At 46.4% G+C, this 22,761-nt stretch overlaps 1 protein-coding gene across 8 annotated transcripts in view; it reads left to right on the top strand.

The window, feature by feature from the left end:
• The first annotated feature begins 911 nt into the window (after positions 1-911).
• Positions 912-22,761, top strand: part of TLN2 (talin 2) — a 425,239-nt gene continuing 403,389 nt past the window's right edge. For 2 of the 8 annotated variants that reach the window (XM_080659812.1, XM_080659811.1), the window contains exon 1: positions 913-1,088. The gene's annotated coding sequence lies outside the window, so the exon portion shown is untranslated. Of the gene's footprint in view, positions 1,089-1,488; positions 2,536-22,761 lie in introns of those variants that run through there. The other 6 variants (XM_080659814.1, XM_080659818.1, XM_080659813.1 and 3 more) reach the window with 6 other exon arrangements.

The following is a 22,761-nucleotide window of genomic DNA, read 5'->3' as shown; positions in this document are numbered from 1 at the left end:
CTCTCTAGTTCAGAGAGCAACAGTAGTTTCATGCTCTGTTAAACATCAAAAAGTTGAAGTAGTTTAATTTATGAGTAACTGGAGAGATTTGCTATCTATTTCTTAGAAGAGGGGTCTATTTTGGTCCTTTTGTATTGGCATTAAGGAAAAAAAAAAAAAGCCAGGCCTTTTCTTATTTAAAACTTTTTTGAAATTACAAAAATAATGTGCTTCTTACTGAAAAATCAGTAACTAGAACTAAGCAGAAAAAAACAATTCACACAAAATTCCACCAATCACTGGGAGACCTAGTTAACATCTTGGTGTTTATCTGTCCCCCTCTTTTCTGCCTCCATATATGTTTTTAAATTGGAGTCCTATAGTGTATTGTGATTCGTTTCCTCGCCCACTTAACCTTCATATCGCTCCAGGTCATCTTGCATCATTTCCTTATGACTGTTCTCAAAAAGACCTAAGTGACCACTGACCAGCAGAGTTTGAGAGTCTGCGTGCCCAACCCGTGCAGAGTCCCGCCGCCAGTTCCCGTAGCAGAATAGCCCGCAAGGTCCTCACGCGGGAACCGCACCACACTTTCTCCGGGGCCTGGGCAGTGGTGGGGAGAAGCGCTCTGCGGACCCAGGGGCCCCATTCCCAAAGATGCCAGTCTCCCCCACCCCACCCCAATCTCCCTTACACAGCAGAGGTCCAATTCTGGGGAGCCGGGGTCATCCTGCGCGCCCCTCTTCCCGCGACAGCTCGGCCGGCGCGTTACCTTCCCCCGCGGACCCTCCAGCACCGGCCGCGGGCAGAGACCCAGGAGGGGCGCGGGAGCGCCAGCACTGGCCCAGCCGGGTGCCGCGTCCAAACCGGAGCCTTGCGGAGACTCGCGGGGCCGCGCCGTCCCTGAATGATGACGCGCTTCCTGCCCTCCCCGCGCTCGCGGGCCGTGCGCTCGCGCTCGCCCTCGGCTCTTGTTCCGCGCCCGGAGCCAGCGGCGGCGGCTGGGGCTGAGGCGGCTGCGGGAGCGGAGCGGTCGCCGGGCGCGCGGGGGAACGCCGGCTGCACTCCCGGGCAGGCGCTCTGCAATGAGACAGTAAATGCATCCCCCGGTAAGGCGCACGGCTCACTCGGGTTTTCCTCCTCCTCCAGCTGCATGCACGTTGCATGAATTTCTCGTGTCTTTTCCCTCCCGACAGAAGGAAAATGTGGGTGGTTTTTTTCCTTCCTTTTGCATCTCGTGAGTGATGCCAATGCTGGAAAAAACCCGCAAACCTCCCAGATGTGATGCTCTAGGAGGGCTTTCTGCAGGAAAATAAAAATAAAATAAAATCAATGCACCTGCCTACAGCACATGTATGTTTCACTGCACTCGACCCGGGCGCAGCGGTTTGCAAACAGCCTCGCAGCCGGCGCCCCAGAGCGGATTCCTGGCCGCGGGCAGCCGGTCCCCTCCGGAGCTCCCGCTGGGTTTCCGGTAACTGGGCTTTGAAAAGCGGCCTCGCCCGCCTGGAGTGTCCCCTCGGCCGCGACCGGGCCCCCGTGCCAGGAGAGTTGGCGCGGGCGGAACGGCTTCATTCCAGCACTGGCCGCCCGGACTCCAGCGCCACTTTGCAAACAAGTCTCCGGCCAGGCTTCGGGCAAAGACAGCCCGCTGGTGCCCAGCCCCTTCCCCAGTCCGGACTCTTGTACCTGCCTATTCCACGACTCCCCCTTACTTGGCAATTTCGTCACCAGCAAACTGCTGGTCGCTCGCCGAGGGACGGGGGCAGCGCCCGCCTAGAGCGCGAGAGCAGGATTTGGATTCAGTGTCGCACTGGACTAGCGGCGCCCTCTCCTGTGGCCACACGAGCTGAGATTTCGCGCCCGCTGGGAGCCGGGGTCCCGGAGACGGGCATTTCGGGATTCCCGGAGGAGACCGAGGAACGACGTTCGAGGGCGCCATATTTTCAGTGGGTCTTGGCTGCGGAGGGGAGGGGGCGCACAGTTTTTGGGCCCGGGAGATAGTGCGGCGCCCCCGCACGAGCGGTTTTCGCCGGGAAAGTTTGGCTCCGAGGCCCGCGCGGAGGCGGCTGCGCAGGGCGAGCCCGGCGGCTGTCCCCGCAGGGGCGCGCGGCTGCAGCGCTCGCCAGGCCGGCTGGGGTTGAGGGCCCGGAGCCGCCGTCAGGGACACGCGCTCGGCTCGCCTCCTTCCCCTGTCCCGCCGAGACCGGGCGTTAGGGCTCCGAGGCTCAGGAACACGCCCCTCTCCCGCCGCCCCGCTGCCCGGGCGCTCTGCCGGAGCCGTGCGCCTGGCGGCGTCCCCTGGTCGGGCGTGGGGTGCAGAGCTTTTCGCCAGCGCCTGGGTTCGCCTGGGCGCACCGCAGGGCGCGGGAGCTCCCTCCCTGCGGGAGAAGAGGCGCCCGGGTTTGCGGCGCAGGGCCCAGGGCCTGGCTGGCAGTCATCCCGGCCGCAGAGCAGCCTGAGCCTCCTACCGCCTGTTAGGCTGCGGCGGGGACAGCAGGAGCGCCCGCGGCTGCGTGCTCCGCTGTCGCCGCGCTGCCAGCTTGCGCTCGCGAGGTAAGGGGGCGTTTCCAGAAGTTGGGCTTTCAGGTGACGCGTGGGGAAACTTGGATTTTTGCCGAGGTGACTTGAGAAATGGGAGTTGATTCAGAATCCCTGTGTCTTGTGAAAACTCACCTCCGGGTTATTTCCAGAAGATGAGGGAGGAATGAGCTGAAGTGTTGGCGTTGTCCAAGACTCAGCGGAAGACAGGAGGGAGGGATGAGGTCCTGGAGAAATGGATCCTCAAATGACAAGCACCCTGGCACTCTTAAGTCCCACTCACTTTGGCGTCTAATAGTACCTGGGTGTGCTGAGCTGTGGCACTCGCCAGGTTGTTTGCTATCGCCCCTTCTCTGGAGCTTGGAGTTCTCAGGAATGAGTGGTGGGGGAATCGTTGCTTTAAAAAAAAGTTTTTATTGGTTTCAGAGAGGAAGGGAGAGAGAGAGAGAGAGATACAAACATCAATGATCAGGGAGATTCATTGATTGGCTTCCTCTTGCACATCCCACAACCCACAACCTGGGCATGTGCCCTGACCTGTAATCTTAACTGTGACTCCCTGGTTCATAGGGTCATGCTCAACCGCTAAGCCACGTGAAAATTTTTACTTTTAAAATAGATTGTTTTCAAATAGATTGTGACTTTTGCTTTGCAAAGGGACAGGGGAAGTGTGTGTTTGCTGACCAGCAATCAACTGAATGGAGGAACTACCAGCCTTGTCTTCTTACTGAAATGTTGCCAGAGTATTTGAGATCATGTCAGCACTTTGGGGCTCCATCATTGGAGAGGCTTCCAATGGGAATACGGTGGGAGGAGGGTGGGAAACCTTCTATCTGGGAGATGTGCCCTGTGATGTCAGGGACGAGGCTGCTCCTTCCTTGTCCACTTCATTAAGTGCCTCCACTGTGAATGTCAGTGGTCTTCCTGGCTTGCTGATTCGTGATGACCATACAAAAACCGAGGCGAGGTCCTGGCTGTGAAAAGTAGCCATGAGAGAGAAGGCACGCCTGCATGGATGCTGGACTTTTCATTGAGCCCTAGAATTGTGGGAAGCACCCAGAGCCCAAGGTACATTTCTCTAAAATTAGTATTAATGTACTAATTTAGGAGAGAAATTGGTTGCAGAAAGCCTCCATCCATTTTGTAAAGTTCCCACTTGAATCACAGAAACACAGGGCTCCTCAGACGGGGGGCAGTCGCTGGTTTCCCTCTGCCTTTGGGCCCACTCTTTTTGGTATTGGTGTTGCACTTCTACCTCTGCAGGGAAAGTGAGCTTTTTTAGTTGCCCCTGTTGTGTGAGTCCTGGCATACTCCTTATAGGAAGAGGCTCATACGTGTGTGTCTTTAATTCACCTGCTGCTAAAACTATTTGTTCAGGGTTTTTCAAACACTTCCCTAGAGTATTTTTAAGCAAAATCAAGTTTTATAAAGAGGTGTGTGTGTGTGTGTGTGTGTGTGTGTGTGTGTTAGTGTTATTTTTGAGTCCAGTTTCGCTTATATTTCTAAACTAAAGGCCCGATGCACGAAAATTCGTGCAAGAGTAGGCCTCCCTTCCCCCGGCTGCCGACACCAGCTTCCCTCCAGTACCTGGGACCCAGGCTGGCTTCCCTCGGGCCACCCGCAGGCACCTGGGACCCGAGCTGGCTTCCCTCCAGCCCTGGCTTCGTCAGGAAGGACATCTGGAATGATATCCGGAAGACATCCGGTCTAATTAGCATATTACCCTTTTATTATCATAGATTATAGTGATTCCCCCACTCCTCCACTCCTCAGCATATCATTAGTTCTCAAGAGCAGTTAAAGATGGTTACAGGCCCTTGTCCATATAGCTCAGTGTCAGCCCTTGGACTGAAGGGTCATGGGTTTGATTCTGGTCAAGGGCATGTACCTTGGTTGCAGGATCAATCTCCCACCCTCTAAAAATCAATGGAAAAACTATCTCTGGGTGAGGATTAACAACAACAACAAAGATGGTTACAGGTGGTAAACAATATAAATTTTTAACAACTGCACAGAAAAATATACATCTACAGATGTTTATTCATTTAGCATTATGTTTTATAACTACATACATGTCACATGTGCACGTGTTAAACATCCTATATAATAGAAGACCAGTGACCAAATGGCAGAACGACCAGAATGACCCATTGACCAGTTGCTATGATGTGCACTGACCACCAGGGGGCAGATGCTCAACACGGGAGCTGCCCCCTGGTGGTCAGTATGCTCTCACAGTGGGAATGCCACCTGGCTGACTGGGATGAGCTGTGCTCCCACAGCACGCCGATCCCCACAGGCCATGCCCCCCCACCAGTGCACAATTCCCGTTTACCGGGCCTCTAGTTATATAATAAAAATTAACTTTAAAAGGGGAAATTTTTGCAGTGAAGCTGAAATAGTTCTACTGTAAACCTTTTAATCCATATTCCCAGGTTTTCTACTGTAATATTTCACTATTAACATTCTTTATTCAATTTATTTAAACTAAAAAAAAAGTTCACTAATTTATCCTACCCACCCTTACCCCCTGCAACCACCAATTTGTTCTCTGTATCTATGAATTTTTTAAAATCCACATATAAGAAAGATCATACAGTATTTGTCTTTCTCTGTCTGTTTTATTTCATTAAGCACAATGCCCTTGAGGTCCATCCATGTTGTCACAAATGGCAAGATTTCTTTCCTTTTTTCCTTTGGTGGGGTTAATCCTTACCAGAGGATATTTCCCCATTGCTTTTCAGAGAGAGTGGAAGGGAGGGAGAAGGAGGGGGAGAAAGAGAAACATCAATGTGAGAGTGACACATGGACTGGTTGCCTCCCACATGCGCCCAGACCAAGGGGGAAACCTGCAACTCAGGGACATGCCCCTGGGGGCCAAAGCTCTAACCATGTAGCACACTGGCCAGGGCAATATTTTGTTTTTTATGGCTGAATAATAATCCCATTGTATACAGGGGAGGGAAAAGTAGGTTTACAGTTGTGAGTACACAAAACAGCTTATTCTTGTGTTATTGTTTATTAATTATTGTTTTATTTATTGTTATTATTAATCTACTTTTGCCCACCCCTGTATATATACACCACAGTTTTATATGTATAATTTTCAACTACAGCTGACACAATACAACATCAGTTTTAGGTGTACAACATAGTGACCAGACATCTATAATGAAGTGATCACCTTGACAAGTCTAGCATCCGACACTACACATAGCTATCACAATACTATTGACCAGGCATCCTCAAACTACAGCCCGCGGGCCACATGCGGCCCACCGAGGACATTTATCCGGCCCGCCGGGTGCCGCTGCCTGTCCTGCTTAGCAGCCGACTCGTCCCGAGCCCGCAGTGCGCATAGGAATTTGTTCATAGGTTTTATTTTAAACTATAGTCCGGCCCTTCAACTGTCTGAGGGACAGTGAACTGGCCCCCTGTTTAAAAAGTTTGAGGACCCCTGCTATTGACTATACCCTTCATACTGTACTCCATATCCCCATGACTGCTCTTACAATGGGCAGTTTGACATCTCAATCCCTTCCCCTTCCTGACCTATTCCTGCAGCACCTCTTCCCTCTAGCAACCATCAAAATGTTCTCTGTATCTATGAGTTTGTGTATTTTTTTCTTTAGATTCCACATGTAAGTGAAATCATAGCATTTGTCTTTCTCTGTGTGACCCATTTCACTTAGCATAATATGTTCTAGGTCCATCCATGTTGTTGCAAATGGCAAGTTTTTATCATTATTTTTTATGGCTGAGCAATATTTCACTGGATATATGCACTGCATCTTTTTTCCCACTTGTCTGTCATTGGACATCCAAGTCACTTCTATATCTTGGCCATTGCAAATAATGCTGCAGTGAACAAAGGAGTACATAAGTCTTCTTGAATTAATGTTTTGGGTTTCTTCGGATAAATACCCAGAAGTGGAATTGCTGGATCATATGGTAGTTCTATTTTCAACTCTCTGAGAAACCTCCATACTGTTCTTCACAGTGGCCACATAAATTTACAATCCTACCATCTCCACATCCTCACCAACACCTGTTGTCTGTTGATTTATTGATGATAGCCACTCTGACAGGTTTGAGATGACATCCTACCATGGCCTTTAATTTGCATCTCCCGGATGACCAGCTCTGTTGAGCATCTTTTCATTTGTCAATTGGCAATCTGCATGTCTTTTATGGGGGAATGCCCATCCAGGTTCTCTGCCCATTCTTAAATAGGACTGTTAGTTTTTTTGGTATTAAGTTGTAGGAGTTCCTTATAAATTTTGGATATTGACCACATATCAGATGCATTATTAGTGAATATCTTCTCCCATTCAGTAGGTTGTCTTTTTGTTTTGTTGAAGGTTTCCTTTGCTGTGTAAATACTTTTTAGTCCCATTGGTTTATTGTTTCTTTTTTTTCCATTACCTGAGGTGATACATCCAAAAAAATATTACTGAGAGGGAGGTCAAAGATTCCGATGCCCACGTTTTCTTCCAGGAGTTTATGGCCTCGGGTCCTATATCCAAGTCTTTCATCCATGCATATGGTGCAAGAAAGTGATCTAGCTTTACTCCTCTGCATGTGTCCATCCAGTTTTCCCAACACATTTATTGAAGAGACTGTATCTACATCAATGTATATTCCTGCCTCCTTGTCAGAGTGTAATTGACCTTATAGGTGTGCATTCATTTCTGGATTCCCTATTCTGTTCCATGGATCCATGTGTCTGTCTACATGCCAGTACCATGCTGCCTCAACCACTATAGCCCTATAGTATATCGTTTGACATCAGGCAGGGTGACACCTCCAACTCTGTTCTTCCCTCCCAAGATTGCTACAGCCATTCTGTGTCTTCTGTGGCTCCATATAAATCTATGGTTATTTGTTCTAGTTCCATGAAAAATGTTATTAGTACCCTGATACAGATTGCTCTGAACCTGTAGGTTGCCCTGGGCAGCATGGACTCTTCAACAATTATTCCTACTCAGGAGCACAGTGCCTCCCTCCGCTTATCTATATCTTCTTCAGTTTCTGTCCTCAGTATCCTAATGTTTTCCAAGCTATAGGCTTTTTACCTCCTTGGTTAAATTTATTTCTGTGTATTTTATGTTTTTTTATGCAATTGTATATGGTATTGTTTCCTTAATTTCTCTCTCTGATAGTTCTCTATTCAGGTATAAAAATGCAACTAATTTCTGAATATTAATTTTGTATCTTGCTACTTTATTGAATTAATTTGTCAGATCTAATAGTTTTTTGGTGGAATCTTTAGGATTCTCTCTCTATAGTATCGTCATCTGCAAACAATGTCAGTTCCACTTTTTTATTCCAATTTTTAAAAATCATTCCAATGATTTTAAAAAACTCTCAACAGCCCAGCCGTTGTGCCTTTTATTTTGTTTTCTTGACTAATTGTTGTGGCTAGGACTTCCAAAACTATCCTATCTAATAAAAGAGTAATATGCAAATTAACCATCACTCCTCTATACCCACAAGCCGTGCCCACCAGCCAATCAGGAGCGAATATGCAAATAAACCCAACCAAGATGGCTACCACCACAGAGAGCAGGAGGGAGGCTTGCGTTTCCCCGGCAATGGAGGAAGCCAAGCTTTCCGCCTGCCCTTGCCGGCCTAGGCCTCCACTCAAGGCTACAAAATTTCAATGATAGAAGATACATAAACCCAAACAGAAATGGCAGCAGCCATGGAGCTGGAAAGTGCAGGAGGCTAGGGTTGCCCCTGGCAATGGAGGAAGCCAAGCTTTCCGCACACCCTGGCCGGCCCAGGCCTCCGCTTAAGGCTACAAAGTTTCAATTATAGAAGATACATAAATCCCAATAGAAATGGCTGCCGCCACAGAGCAAGCAGAAGGCTTGGCTCCGCTCCAGACTACAAAGTTTCAATTGTAGAAGATAAATAAACCCTAGATACCAGGGCCTCCACTTGGGTCGCCAGGGGGCGTGGCCGGCCTGCAATCCACCACAGGCCCCTCACCCAGGCCGCCTCATGCCCCAAGGGAATCCCCACCCTGATCCGGGACACCCTTCAGGGCAAACCAGCTGGCCCCCACCCGTGCACCAGGCCTCTATCCTATCTAATAAAAGAGTAATATGCAGATTGACCATCACTCCAACACACAAGATGGCTGCCCCCATGTGGTCAAAGATCCTGCCCCCATGTGGACACAAGATGGCCACCACAAGATGGCCAGCAGGGGAGGGCAGTTGGGAGGGACCAGGCCTGCAAGGGAGAGCAGTTGGGGGCGATCAAGCCTGCAGGGGAGGGCAGTTAGGGGTGACCAAGCTGGCAGAGGAGGGAAGTTGGGGGCAACCAGGCCTGCAGGGAAAGGCAGTTGGGAGGGACCCAGGCCTGCAGGGGAGAGCAGTTGTGGGGGGGACCAGGCCTGCAGGGGAGGGCAGTTAGGGGAAAACAGGCTGACAGAGGAGCAGTTAGGCATCAATCAGGCTGGCAGGGGAGTGGTTAGGGGGCAATCAGGCAGGCAGGCAGGCGAGCCGTTGGGAGCCAGCAGTCCTGGATTGTGAGAGGGATGTCTGACTGCCTTGTTTAAGCCCAATCCCGGTGGGTGGGATCGGGCCTAAATGGGTAGTCGGACATCCCTCGAGGGGTCCCAGATTGAAGAGGGTGCAGGCTGGGCTGAGGGACACCCTCCTCCCCCGTGCACGAATTTTGTGCACTGGGCCTCTAGTGTTGAATAAATGTGGTGAAAGCAGATATCCCTGTATTGTTCCTGATACTCAATGGGAAAAGCTGAAAGTATTGAGTATGATGTTAGCTGTGAGCTTATCATATATGGCCTTTATTATGTTGAGGTATATTCCCTCTATACCTATATTGCTGAGAGTTTTAAAAAAATATATTTTTATTGATTTCAAAGAGAGGAAGGGAGAGGGAGAGAGAGAGATAGAAACATCAATGATGAGAGAAAATCATTGATTGACTGCCTCCTGCATGACCCCTACTGGGGATTGAGCCTGAAACCCAGGCATGTGCCCTGACCAGTAATCAAACCGTGACCTCTGGTTCATGGGTCGACACTCAATCCCTAAGACACAATGGCTGGGCTGTTGAGAGTGTTTTAAAATCATAAATGGATGTTGAATTTTGTCAACTACTTTCTTTTTGCATCTATCAAGATGATCATATGATATTTATCCTTCGTTTCGTTAATGTGGTGTATCATAATGACTTATTTGTGGATGTTGAACCATCCTGTATCCCTAGAATAAATCCCATTTGATTGTGGTGTATGATCCTTTTAACATGTTGAATTCGGCTTGCTAATATTTTGTTGAGGGTTTTTGCACCTGTGTTCATCAGGGATTGACCTATAATTGTGTGTGTGTGTGTGTGTAAAACATCCTTATCTGGTTCTGGTATCAGAGTAATGCTGGCCTCCTAAAATGTGTTTAGAAGAGTTTGGAAGGATTGGTATTAATTCTCCTTTGGATGTTTGGTTGAATTTATCAGTGAAGCTGTTTGGTCCTGGACTTTTTGGGGAGGTTTTTGATCCAATTTCTTTGTTAGTAATCAATCTTGTTCGGATTTTCTATTTCATCATGATTCAGTCTTGGTAGGGTATATGTTTCTAGGAATTGATCTATTTCTTTGCTTTTTTCTTAACTAATAATTTAATTTCAGCCAAAGTGATGCTTTATTGGTATACAATTGTTCATAGTGGTCTCTTATGATCCTTTGCAACAGAAATGTAACAACTGATATATGCATATATATATATATATTTTTTTTTTTTCTTCTCTTAACAAAGTATTATAAATTGTGCTCTGTTGCCCCTTGCCTGATTCTTATTATAACTTCATGGCTTGATCAAAGTTCCTGCATTAGTTTTCCTATTAAGAAGATTTTGTAACTTCAAAAGGTTAGAAAACCCCTGTGCGTTTTGGAGAGTTGCCTGCCGATTCACCAGGCTGTGTGGTGTGTGTGTTGTGGTGTATGTGGCATGCCCAGACTCTTGGGACAGTGTCTAAAACTTGTGATCTGTGACATTATAGCTTCAGAACTTTTGAGTCATAATGTTTGCTTGGAGATTTTGGGTGGTGTTTGGCCAATACAGGAAGTACTAAAAAGTGTTAAATAATTCAAAGTTATTTTTATTGGGTACAAAAAAATGTTAAAGACAAGAAAGAAAACTTAATAAGCAGGGCCAGAATTACAGCTTAACATATCCTACTGGTGCCTTTTTAATTACAGTTCTTTACCCCAGAACTTTTTAATCCTATTACTTTTATACTTAATGAGGAGACTAGTTAAAACATAAGCCAAACAGAACTATTACAAATAATGGGGATAAATGGTGGGTATAACCAGATGTTTTGCCTAAAGTTAAAAGAATTAAGGAATCTGAACTCTGTCAGACTTGCCCTGCAGGCCCTCCCCACATCTCCTTCCCCAATAAGCAAGAGATTTTGAAAGGAAAAAAAAAAATCTGGTGAGGGGGTGGACTGGAGATTAAAAAACAAAAAAGAAACAAGATGTTTAAAGTAGGCTTCTCCGGTCCATTGACCATCCTTCCAACCCTGGGCTTAATGGCAGATGCCATTTGAATGACAACTGGTGGACAAGGCTGAGTACAAAATGTTTTGGTTCTAAGAACCTTTATTTATGTGTTACTCTGAGTTTTGATTTAAGGCTGGGCTCATTTGCCACCCATTACACAGTGGATTTTCAGAGTCAGTGACAGGACCATGGCTTTGCTTTTCTCTTAACTAATAATTTAATTTCAGCCAAAGTGATGCTATTCTGAATATGCAGAACAAGTAATGAATATTTGTATTTTCTTTTTACTCATCTAACTGCAGTCTTAACAAAATTCTCCTTGTCTGCCATTCACTTATTCAGCATTTGTTTTTGAGGGCTTGTCATATACTTCATGCTAAGAAGGCATTTCCTGCCCTCACCCTGAGTTTTTAGGCAGCGACATTCTTTGTGCTTTATGTATCTGATAGATTGGGTGGGATGAGTGTGTGATTAAACTGCACTTAAAGGACAGCACAATAAGAAGATGAGCAGAGGATGGGAATGAGCAGTTTCCAAAAGAGGAAATGCTATTGGATAAGTGTGATTCTCAATTTCTATAATGGTTAGGGAAATGCAAATGAAAAAACAAAGAGATATTAGTTTTCTGTCCATCCCATTGATCTACATCTTAAAGGTTGGTAGCATTCTCTGTTGGATGTGTGTGTGTGTGTGGGGGGGGGGGACAACTCTCTGACTCATGGTGGGCGTATGAATTGTTGCAGACTTTAGGGAAAGCAGACAGTTTCTGTGAAAGTTTGGAACATGCATGCCACATTTGGAGTCCTGTCTTACAGAACACATAAAACAAAAACTCAGCACATAAGGATCTGTGTGTGAGGATGCTTATTGCAGGATTATTCAAGTAAATAAAATAGAAGCAACATGAATATCAATCAGTAGAATGAATAAAAAAGAGTATATCTTTATATCCATACTATGGATTGCTTTGTGAAGGGTGTTCACGATATGCTAAATGTAAATAAAATCAAGTTGCAGAGTATCATATATAGTATGTTCCTATTTCTGATTTAAAAAGAAGCAGCCCTATTTGTATGACCTTGGAGAAAGATGTGGAAGGACATGCAAAACTTATTATTGTTTAAAATGAGCAGTGGAGAGTGGGGGTGATTAATTTGCTCCATCTACACCTTGAATGGTTTATTTGTTCAAACATACAGGCTTTTCTACATGAAAACACTTTAAAATATTATTTGGGTAATGAATAGGTAACTCATCCGGAACCATTTTGGAAACAAAAACTGGTCAGTGTCACACTTGCTTTCTCTGATGCCTGCAACAATTTTTTTTATCTCTTTGGAAACTTTCAGTTAATTATATCCTAAAATACTGAGTTTCCCAACTTTTACTGAATTTCTTCAGTGTAAAGGATGGCTTCAGGAAAAGCTGTTGACCTCAAGCCCCCCAGGAGAGTAGTGAGTATAAGAGATCACAAAAGCTCTAGCCGGCATTCTCCTCACCCTCCTCTGAGGGAAGACCAATGGTGGTTCTTGGAGCGGAGGTCTGACTAGTAGTAGCATCTCGCGTTCCCATCTGAGCCCTAGAGAGGTCAATTTCACCGTTTAATGACTGTGCTGGCATTTGAACCCAGGTCTCCTTCCACACTGTCCGGAGCTTAGCTGATTGCTCCACCTGGTCCATTCTCAATCCTGCCTCCTAAGGTGATTTTTGGAACTTGATAAAATGTATGAGTTCTTGGCAGTCACTGCTAAAACCAAACTTTCAAAAGCAGGGGAACCTCCCTCTATATTTTAAAAAGTACATACCACGTGACCCTGTGCATGCTGGTGGGAGACCCCTGAGGAGCCAGGACTCCGGTGCCCAGTTTGGAAACCATGACTGATATTCATAAGCTAGATGGCATCAGAGTCCCCTGGAGGGCTTGGTAAAAGCCCAGATCCTCTAGCCAGAGTTTCAGAGCACTCTGGGTGGGGTCTGGTAATTTGCATTTTTAATAAGTACTCAGGTCATGCTGATCTTGCTGGTCTGGGACCACACTTTGAGAACCACTGGTTTAGAGAAACCGTTTCCTCTGTCTTGCAGAATCTGTGCTCTAGTCCAGTGCTCTGCCCTGTCATGGCCGAAAGTTAGAATGCCAATCACAGTGAGATTGCTCAATTCTATCAATTTCACCAAGCTGGGGGAAAATAAATGTTTAAGTTAGAATACTTAACTGGTGTCTGTATCTGTTGTAGGTGTTTGTGGACTTAGTGGTATTTTATTTTATTATTATTATTTTTTAAATATATTTTTATTGGTTTCAGAGAGGAAGGGAGAGGGAAAGAGAGGTAGAAACAGCAATGACGAGAGAGAATCATTGATCGGCTGCCTCCTGCACGCTCCCCACTGGGGACTGAGCCCACAACCCGGGCATGTGCCCCTGACCAGAATTGAACCTGGGACCCTTCAGTCCACAGGCTGATGCTCCATCCACTGAGCCAAACCAGCCAGGGCTTAGTGGTATTTTATAAATAGACATATGTGTTTAATCAACAGTGAAATTCAAAGTTCATGGATATTGTTTAAGTATTCTGTAATGGATTTCCATGGGAAAGTGGAGAGGACTGTTAGAGATTCTCTGATTCCTGTTTTTTGCTTTTTCATCATACATACATATATGTTTAAGACTTGATGTCATCGATTTTTTTTAAATAAAAAGTTAGCTACTTTTGAAAAATATTGTGAAGAAAATGGTGAGCATATGATAAATGTTGTTTAAATTGCATTGTAATCTGATCATTGGCACATTTTTTTTGTTTTTGGAGGAGATAAGTGACTAGCCATTAATTTCAACAAGTTTTTATTACAGTGTCGCCAGAGGGAACACATTTCTAATAATGCTTATCAGTGACACATGAGCGCTTGGTTCCCTTAGGCCCCTCACTTGTATGGACGTCCTTGAGAAGCTTGGATGATACAAAGCTCAAGAACACAATATTCCCTAAAAGGCTCCCTTCGGTAGTACTAGTGGATCCCCTGATTCCAAAATTCTTTAGTAAAGAAACACTTGTTCTGTTTTTAGCTACTTAGTTTTAGTGCATTTTATTCTTTTCTAATCATTACCCATGTAAGTTATAAACAAAGCAGAATTGGTCACAGTAGTGGGGTGCATGAAAAGCGCAATGGGAGGGAAATTTTCCTGAAGGAGGTCACATTAATCTGGGCCTCGTAGGATAGGTCTCTTCTGTAAGGCTCTGCATCCTGGCTGCACAGTGCGATCACCTGGGGATTCTGATTTAGTTGGTTGGATGGGCCCTGGGCCTTGGTGGGTAAGTTCTCCAGGTAATTCTGATGTGTAGCCAAGGTGGAGAAGAGTCATGTACGGTCATCTGGATCACTTTGCTTCATTCCTTGAAGATTTTATTCATCTGGCCCACAGTCCCTCCTCCCATCAACATTTTTGGTGACTTGAACATCTATATAGCTTATCCACCCAACTCAGTCCCTTGACCAACTCTCTTTCAGTTATTTTTTTCTCTACCCTGTTTCAGCTGTTCCTCTCATCGTTCTCTCTAGACACCTGGTTCTCAGCATTTTTGCCACCCAGAGTATATTTGGCAATGTCTAGAAATATTTCTGTCTGTTACAACTTGAGGAGAGGAAGGGGTGCTGCTGGCATTGAGTGAGTGGAGGCCAGGGATTCTGGTACACACCCTGCCATGCACAGGTCAGCTCCCACAACAATTGTGTGGCCTAAAACACCAGCAGTGCCAAGTTGAGAAACCTTGCCTTAGTGTCCTTGACTTTTTATGTAACCCCAACTTACAGGAGAAATACATCTTATGTGATGACCTAATACAAACACACATACACAACTAAAGCAGGTTTCCCAAAACAATATTTACCCTTAGTAGGTATAATGTACTTATACTTTTCATTCTGATTCATAAAAAAAAAAAAAATGCTGATCATGATCCACAAAATTGATTTTACTACCCACTAAATTTGCAGCTCATTTGAAAAACATGCTGGTTGTAAACCAATAACTGTACCTCCACCAACATTTGACAAGCATTCCAGGCTGACCCTCACCCTTTCTCTTTCACCTAATTCCCTTTAGCACTCAGTTCCACCTAGTCTTCACCCGACGAGGGAAGGCCTCGACCTGGTGACCCTTCCACTTTCGTTGTCCATCACCCTTCTCCTGTCCTCATCACCGCCCCCCGCCCCCAGCTGAGGGACTCACATACACTGTCAACTCCCTCGACCCTTTCTCCCTTCATCTTCCTTGAGAAAACCCACCCTCTGCCTATCCTGCTCCCGCCCCAGGCTGAGGACCCTGGCTGGAGAAAACGGGGCTGTCTGTATCATCTTGCACTTGATTCATGACCACACACCTCCAGGGAACTCTTGGCACAGCTGGGTCCACTATGTTTCTGTCCCCACCCCACGCTCAGCTGATGACCTGGTTTATTTCACTGAGAAAAGGAAGCAATTCGAAACTAGTCTCATCACCTGCCCACGCGGAATCTGAAAGCCTACCTATACCATATGCACACGTGCATTGTAACCATATGTACGGTGGTCCCTGTTCTCGGTTGGCATGCAGGCCTTTCACTCATGCATGCATCCCCAGTTTGCCCCTCTGCTGGATAATCCCTGTGAGGAACATGCCTGTGGTTGCTCATCAAGGAAAAAGCAGCAGCAGCAACACCTCTTGACCCGATGATGTCCCAGTCGGCTGTCCTCCCATTCTTGGACTCTCCCTTCCGGTACCTACTTCTGAAAGGATTATCCTGCTCTCTGCTCCGTTGCCTCCCCTCTCATTCTGTCTGGAACCCACTCCAGTTCAGCTCCGGCCCCATCCCTTCACCAAAGCCACCAGTGGTAGCCAGGCGGCCCACCTAGCTGCCATCTTCTGCAGCCTCTCAGCACCAGTTAGCCAGCTGATGGCTCTCTCTGGAGACACTTTCTTCACCTGGGTCCCATGCCACTGTCCTCAGTGGGCTCTCGTCCTGTGTCCTGCCGGATCTCCCCCGCTGAGTGTGTGAAGGTTGGAGGCGCTCTCTCACATATCACTTTGCTTAGGAGTCAGCCTCAGTGCCACCTCCTCAGAGGTCTCCCTGGCATCCCCTAGCCCCCGCTGTCGGCCTCTTTCTATTTTGTTTTCATATCATTTATCGTTCCCTGATATTACATCCATGACTCGTTTATTGTGTGTCTCATGCACTAGCTATAAGCTCCATGAGAGAAACAATCTCTGGCACCGTGTCCCCAAGTGTCTAGAACAAGCCCGGCACATAGTAGGTGCTCAAAAAAAATTTTTAAATGAGTAATTGATGAAGAAAACTTGCTGGTTACAGAGGTTAGCATTGGATGAGGAAAAGTAAACCCCACATTCAAGCTAAGGAAGAGGGAATTATGTTGAGGTGGAAAAGCAGTGTCTCAAGGTCACGTGTCGAGAGTTAGGGGTTCAAGTGTTGAATGCGTGAAGCACATCCTGCTAAATCCTTGTTGAGTGATGGAAGGCACCTGCAGAGGACAGCTAGATGGAGACAAGTGGTTGCCTCTCTGTTTTTTTTTTTTTTTTTTTTTTTTTTTTTTTTTTATCTCTGAAGAGGGCACTTAAGCAGTCTGCATGGTAACTTTTGTCACTGGGTTGAAGATGGTAAATTCGCTTGTCTGAAGTGTTTAGCATTGACCTTGATGTTCTGGTGAATTGTTTTGGTGCATCACTCGTCCCCAGAACCCACTTGACGGCACAGAGCGATGTCTCCTTTTCCCCACACGGCAGAATGCGTTCCTGCCGATCCGTGGGGCTGTCCCAGGGCTCCCTCAGCACTGCTCTCAAGCATCCAGGTTAGACAGCCCCAAAGCTTTCGTGCTCAAATTAAAACTCTTCTCTTCTTTGTTTATATTGCTTCAAGACAGCCCACTTAATTACATCATTCTAGGACCCAGTTTGATGTATATGAAGGTATTTCCTGAGTGTGGCCTGAGGTCACGCTTGGTAAATCTTCAAGGGGAGTGTGGATTATTCCTGGGTTTGAGAGATTACATCAAGGGCACTGTAAGAGGCTTGATTTTCTCCTTGAAGGGCTCTCTATTGGGCTTAGCACCTGTCATTCCTGGGCCCTCCCCCACGGGGTTAACAGAGCCCTCCCTGTGGGAAAGATGTCAGTGAGGTCAGCAGGAGGTGCAGCCTCAAAGCAGCTGGGTTCAGCGTGGCCAAGAAGAAGAAAGGGTGGATGTCTTTGTGGGACATCTTAGAATGGTTTGAGGAAATTTATTTTTAAAAATGGGATGCCTGAATTGTTCTAGGTCAGCCTTTCCTTTTGACAGGGAAAGAACTGTGGCCCAGAAGGATGAGACTTTCTGGGGCTACTTGGCAAACCTGGCACTGGAATCTCACATTCCTGACCCCCACTGGGCACTCTCTCCTTTTCTTGGGATGTGCAGTTGGACCCTGACTTTAATTCCTGGCCAGACCTGCATGGTACTTGGACCTGCATGTACATCAGAATTACCAGGGAAGCTCCTTAAAAAATGCTGCTTTTTAGCCCTGGCCGGTTTGGCTCAGTGGATAGAGCATCGGCTCACAGACTGAAGAGTCCTGGGTTCAATTCTGGTCAAGGGTACATACCTCGATTGCAGGCTAGATCCCAGGCCCTGGTCATGGAGCGAGCAGGAGGCAACCAATTGATATGTTTTTCTCACATCGATGTTTCTCTGTCTCTCCCTCTCTCCACTCTCTCTAAAAATCAATAGAAAAATACCCTGGGGTGAGGATTAACAACAATAAACCATTTAAAAACAAAGTGCTGCTACCTAAACCCCACCTAACTTGCTGAATTGGAATCTCTGAAAGTGGGACCTGGACACCTGATGTTTTTTAAGCTTCCTAGGGAGGGTCCTAGGACAGGTTGCCCAGGAAGAGTCTGTAGTGGGTAAAGGTAGCCAGGGCACGGAAGACGGTCACCCTGCAGGGCACATGCCTGCTGGCTTTGCACAGTGCACAGACATGGCTCCTTTCTGATGCAGGACAGCCATCTCAACAGGGTCAGCCTGCCTCTCCCTCACACCCCCTCTGGTTCCTGAATGAGACCAGGTACGGGTTCGGCTTTAATGCATATTGAAGGGCTTTTTATTTTCTTTGGGTTATTTTCCCAGTGTGTTTCGTCCCACTTCAGCGAGAATAAAAGCTGCATTCCGTTTAAGAAAACCATCTCCTTGAGGGTTTTGATGGGTCCGCTGGCTGAGGGTCCCTAGTTGTCTGAGTGCTGACAGTGGCTCCCCAGCTCTCAGGCCGGCTGGAAGCCAGGAGGTAACCGTGAGTGCTGTTCTGACGGAAGGAAGAGGGAGAGCTGGCTGTGCAGGGGTAGGCTCGGACAGTTTAACAGGGATGGCAAATCACTCGCCGGTGAGCTGCCGATGTTTTGGATCTCTTGCGACAGTTGCTCCAGTCTCAAGACTGCACAGCAAACCCTGCCTCTCTGATGGGCCTGACAGTAGTTTATCCGGAGCCTGTGGACGTGCCTGGTGAAGATACTGGAAGAAGCCCTGTGGAATCCGAGAAGCATCAGGTGGCCCAGTGTCCCTCACAAAAGAAACAAGAGAAGAACACTTTCCTCTTTAATTGGAAACTGACAGATTGTTTGAGTTTGCTAGGACTGCTGTAACACAGTGTCACAAACTGATGGCCTACACAACAGGAATGTATTGTCTCAGTTCTGGAGGCTAGAAGCCTGAGTTCAAGGTTTCAGCAGAGCTGGTTCCTTCGGAGGCTGCGAGGGAAGCGTCTGTGTCAGGCCTCTCTGCTTGGTGCGTAGCTGGCTGTCTCCTCCCTGTGCCTGTCTGTTCCTGTGTCCACATTTCCTCTTTTTATAAGGACAGCAGACGTAATGAATTAAAGCCCACCTTAACGTTCTCATTTTAACTTGATTACCTCTGTAAGGACCCTCTTTCCAAATACGGTCACATTCTGGGGTTCTGGGGAGTTGGGATTCCAGCATACCATTTCTGAGGGGACACAATTCAATGAATAACACAGATTGTTGAACTGGTTTGTGTCTCAGAATCTGAATCCAATATGGAATGCTTGTTAGTGAAGTTACCTTTAAAAATATATTTTTATTGATTTCAGAGAGGAAAGGAGAGGGAGAGAGAAATAGCAGTGATGAGGGAGAACCATTGATTGGTTACCTCCTGCACGCCCCCCACTTGGGATTGAACCCAAAACCCAGGCCTGTGCCCTGACTAGGAATTGGACCATGACTGCCTGATTCATAGGTTGACGCTCTACCACTGAGCCACGCTGGCCGGGTGTGAAGTTACCTTTTTAGGCTAAGGGGAGCATAGTCAGCAATAGTTGAGGAATTCTGCACCTGACAGTTTTACTAAGCTATACTTGGCATTTTGCATTTTACTAAGGCATTGCATATATTGCTATTATAATAACCCTGTGAGGCGGTTATTATTATTTCTACTTTGAGGAAGTTGACACATACCAAGGTTTACACACTAAATACTGGGTACGTTTGGCTCAAGCTCAGATTTTCTGTTCCATGTCATAGGTTTCTCCCCAAACACCAGTGATCCTCAAACCTTGATATGCATAAGAATCTCCTGGGAAACTTATAAATGCAGATTTGGGAGGCTCTCCCGAGTCCTACTGAATCAGAAGATGAGGTTGTAACCAAGGAATCTGTATTTTTATTGTTTCCCCTGGAGATTTTGATGTTCTCCCAAATGTGAGAACTAATGTACTCTAGCATGGACCCAATAGTTAGGGGGATGGGGGGACTCTCGAAGACACCCACCACCACCACCACCAAGTTCCCATTTGATTTTTTTGTCTGCTGGCTTGCATGCAAGGTATCTGGAGGCATCATGGGAAGGTGCTGGCTGGAATCCATCAGGGGGCCCTTCTGATGCAGTATCCCTGCTGCTGTACTGATGGGCAGCGTCTGAGCTCTTTGGCTGCCCAGGCCGTGCTATCTGTCCCTCGACTAATGGAAAATAAATCTGGCTTGAACTTTCTGTGCTACTTGCACCACAGTGGGGAGGTGGTGGGAGGTAAGTTGAGATGGTGTGGTAATAAACATTGCATGCTTTATCAATGCAAACATAAAAGCAGCAAGAAGACAAGACAAGAAAAAATTGTGATTATTAAGTATTTGTCAGTTTAAAATGTATTCACATTAAAACACGCTGGCGCATGCACATTGCAGAAGAATCACCTGGAGAAATGTTTGAAACAGGGATTCCAGGCCCCCCTCTCAGAGATTTTCTTTCTAAGGTGGGACTCAAAAATTCTGAGCTGCTGGTCTGGTGTCCACACTTGAGAGCAGGCAACCGAACATTAATGAAAGATTATCGCTGTGTAGTTCATTTGTTGATATTGCAATGGCAAACTCTCTGAATAATGAAAACATTTTAAGCCTGGACCATTAGCCTGTAGATTATAGCCCACCCTCAGGATCAGTGTCCACATTACCACCATCTCAACTTTGTTTTCCTGATTATATAACAAAGCGCATGCTCTCTTAGCTAAGGCTGCATTTCTTAGGTCACCACAGCAGAATTACCCGGGATTAAGGTTAAACACTGTAGCTGCCTAAATCCTAGACCTAGAGATTCTAATTTGGCAGGTCTGTGTGGGGCCCAAGAGTGTGTAGTTTTCATAATCAGAAGATTCTTAGATATACTGAAGTTTGAGTGACACTGAGCTAGGGCTTAGAAATCAGTTCTGCATTTTATCAGTCACATAGTAAAGGTTAAAAACACTGTTAGACTGTTGACAGCAGCATTTCTTCCCTTTGGTTTGTAATGCGGCTTTCTAGTCTGAAGTTACCAGGACCTCACTCTGCAGTGGAGATGTAATTGTAATGGATTGGGAGAGTTCTATTGGAATAATTACTCCTCCCTTTTTTACATAAGCTTATGCAGTTCATTTAAAGATACATCTTAAAACAAGCCAAAACAAAAGTTATGTTCCTTGTCCAGGTAAATTCCGTTGGTAGGTGACATTTATTAGAGATTTTTGGAGTTAATTCAAGGAGGCTTTGTGGTTTTAAACGGCACCAGTGGTTAAGGATGGCCTTTGGTAGAAATATGTTTGTTTTTGGGCTCTGTGTGCATATTTAAAAAAAATGGTAAATGCTTTCATATGAGTAGGGGTGGTCTGGGCTGATTAGTAAAGGAGAGTCAATTGCATTGACCAACAAATAGATTGTACCGGTATACTGTGTGTTCCATGCCTTGTAGATGTTTCTGCAAATTGATTTTTTGTTTCCTTCCTGAAGACAAGATTTTCAGTTCTGTGTTCTTCCTTCTGGCGGAATGGGATCTTCACTTTTAGAGAGAGGAGCTAAAATTAATTTTGCGTCATTGGACCATATATGCCCACATCACTTTATAGAACATACTAGAGGCTTGGTGCATGGATTCGTGCGCATTGGAAGGAAATTAATTAGAAGGTAGCTGGCAGGGCGGGACTGGAGCCAACCTCCCACGGTCCCTCCCCGGACAGCCACACCTGGGGCGGCACTGGGGCTTGAAGGGTGTCTGCGGAGTGAGTGGGGTCCCTCCAGGAGGTGGGGTCCCTCGGCCTGGTCTGCAGGGATCAGGCCGAAATCAGCAGTCCGACATTCCCTGAGGGGTCCCAGAGTGCGAGAGGGCACTCTGCAAAGTTGCTGTCACTCAGCAGCTCCTGCCTTGAGTGTCTCCCCCCTGGTGGTCAGTGTGCGTCCCGGTCGGCTGGTCGCTTAGCCTTTTATATATATAGATAGATTCTTGAAAAGTTAGAGATAAATAAATAATTTTTAACACTGTAGCAGGAACTGCATGTGTTTGTCTAAATTGGTAAAACTATACACTTAACAGAATGAAATTTACTGTACATAATACTTCAGTAACTGACAAAAAATATCAGGGGAATATGTCACTTTAGCCATTCTTTTTGTGAATTCATTTGCTAAGTGAAGATTCCTTTTGTGATGCAAATGATCCCCCCAGGATCATTTGTTCCATACTTGTTTGAACACTGTTCTGTGTGCTTTATTTCTGTTTATGCTTAGTGGGGTGGGAGGAGTAGAATTGGCACAGGGGTACTGAGGGATGGAATTGGCCTCTCATTCATTCCTCTGGCTTGCTTACCTCTTAGCACCACAGCTGGTGTATGGTGGGAGTCCACAAAGGTTTGGGGATGAATTAAACCATCATGTTGTGGAGAAACTGAGATGCACAGAGACCAAGTGGCTTGTCCAGATGTGAGGGCAGCACGGCCAGAAGTGGGAGAAGAATCCTCAGGCCTCTGGCTCCTAGGCCAGCGCCCTTGCACCTTCCTTCTTCAACTTATGCCTTGTAAATTCATACTTTATCAGTTGGGGGTCATACACCAGGGTTCATCTGTATGCTTGTGGTTTTGGAGGCAGCCTGTTATCATGGAGGTGACCTCACTTTGAAGTCATGCATCAGCTTGGCAAACCGTTTTCTGAGTGTCTGCGAGGTGCATGGTGGATGCAGCCTGGAACAAAGCAGACCTGAGCCCCCCTGCCCTCATGGAAAGCACTGTCTGGGAGGACACCCATGGGCAGGAGGCTGTAAAACAAACCAAAAGAGGGATGAGTGTTGCAAAGGGTCACATACGGGAGACTGTCCCACAGCGGCCACCATTTACAGGTGACCTTGGGTGAGTTACCTAACCTCTATAAGCCTCAGTGTCCT

This window comes from Plecotus auritus (genome assembly GCF_963455305.1).
Source record: "Plecotus auritus genome assembly, chromosome: 1".
NCBI classification, from domain to species: Eukaryota; Metazoa; Chordata; class Mammalia; order Chiroptera; family Vespertilionidae; genus Plecotus; species Plecotus auritus.
Note: the sequence above shows the minus strand (reverse complement) of the source record. Positions and strands in the feature narration are given on the sequence as shown.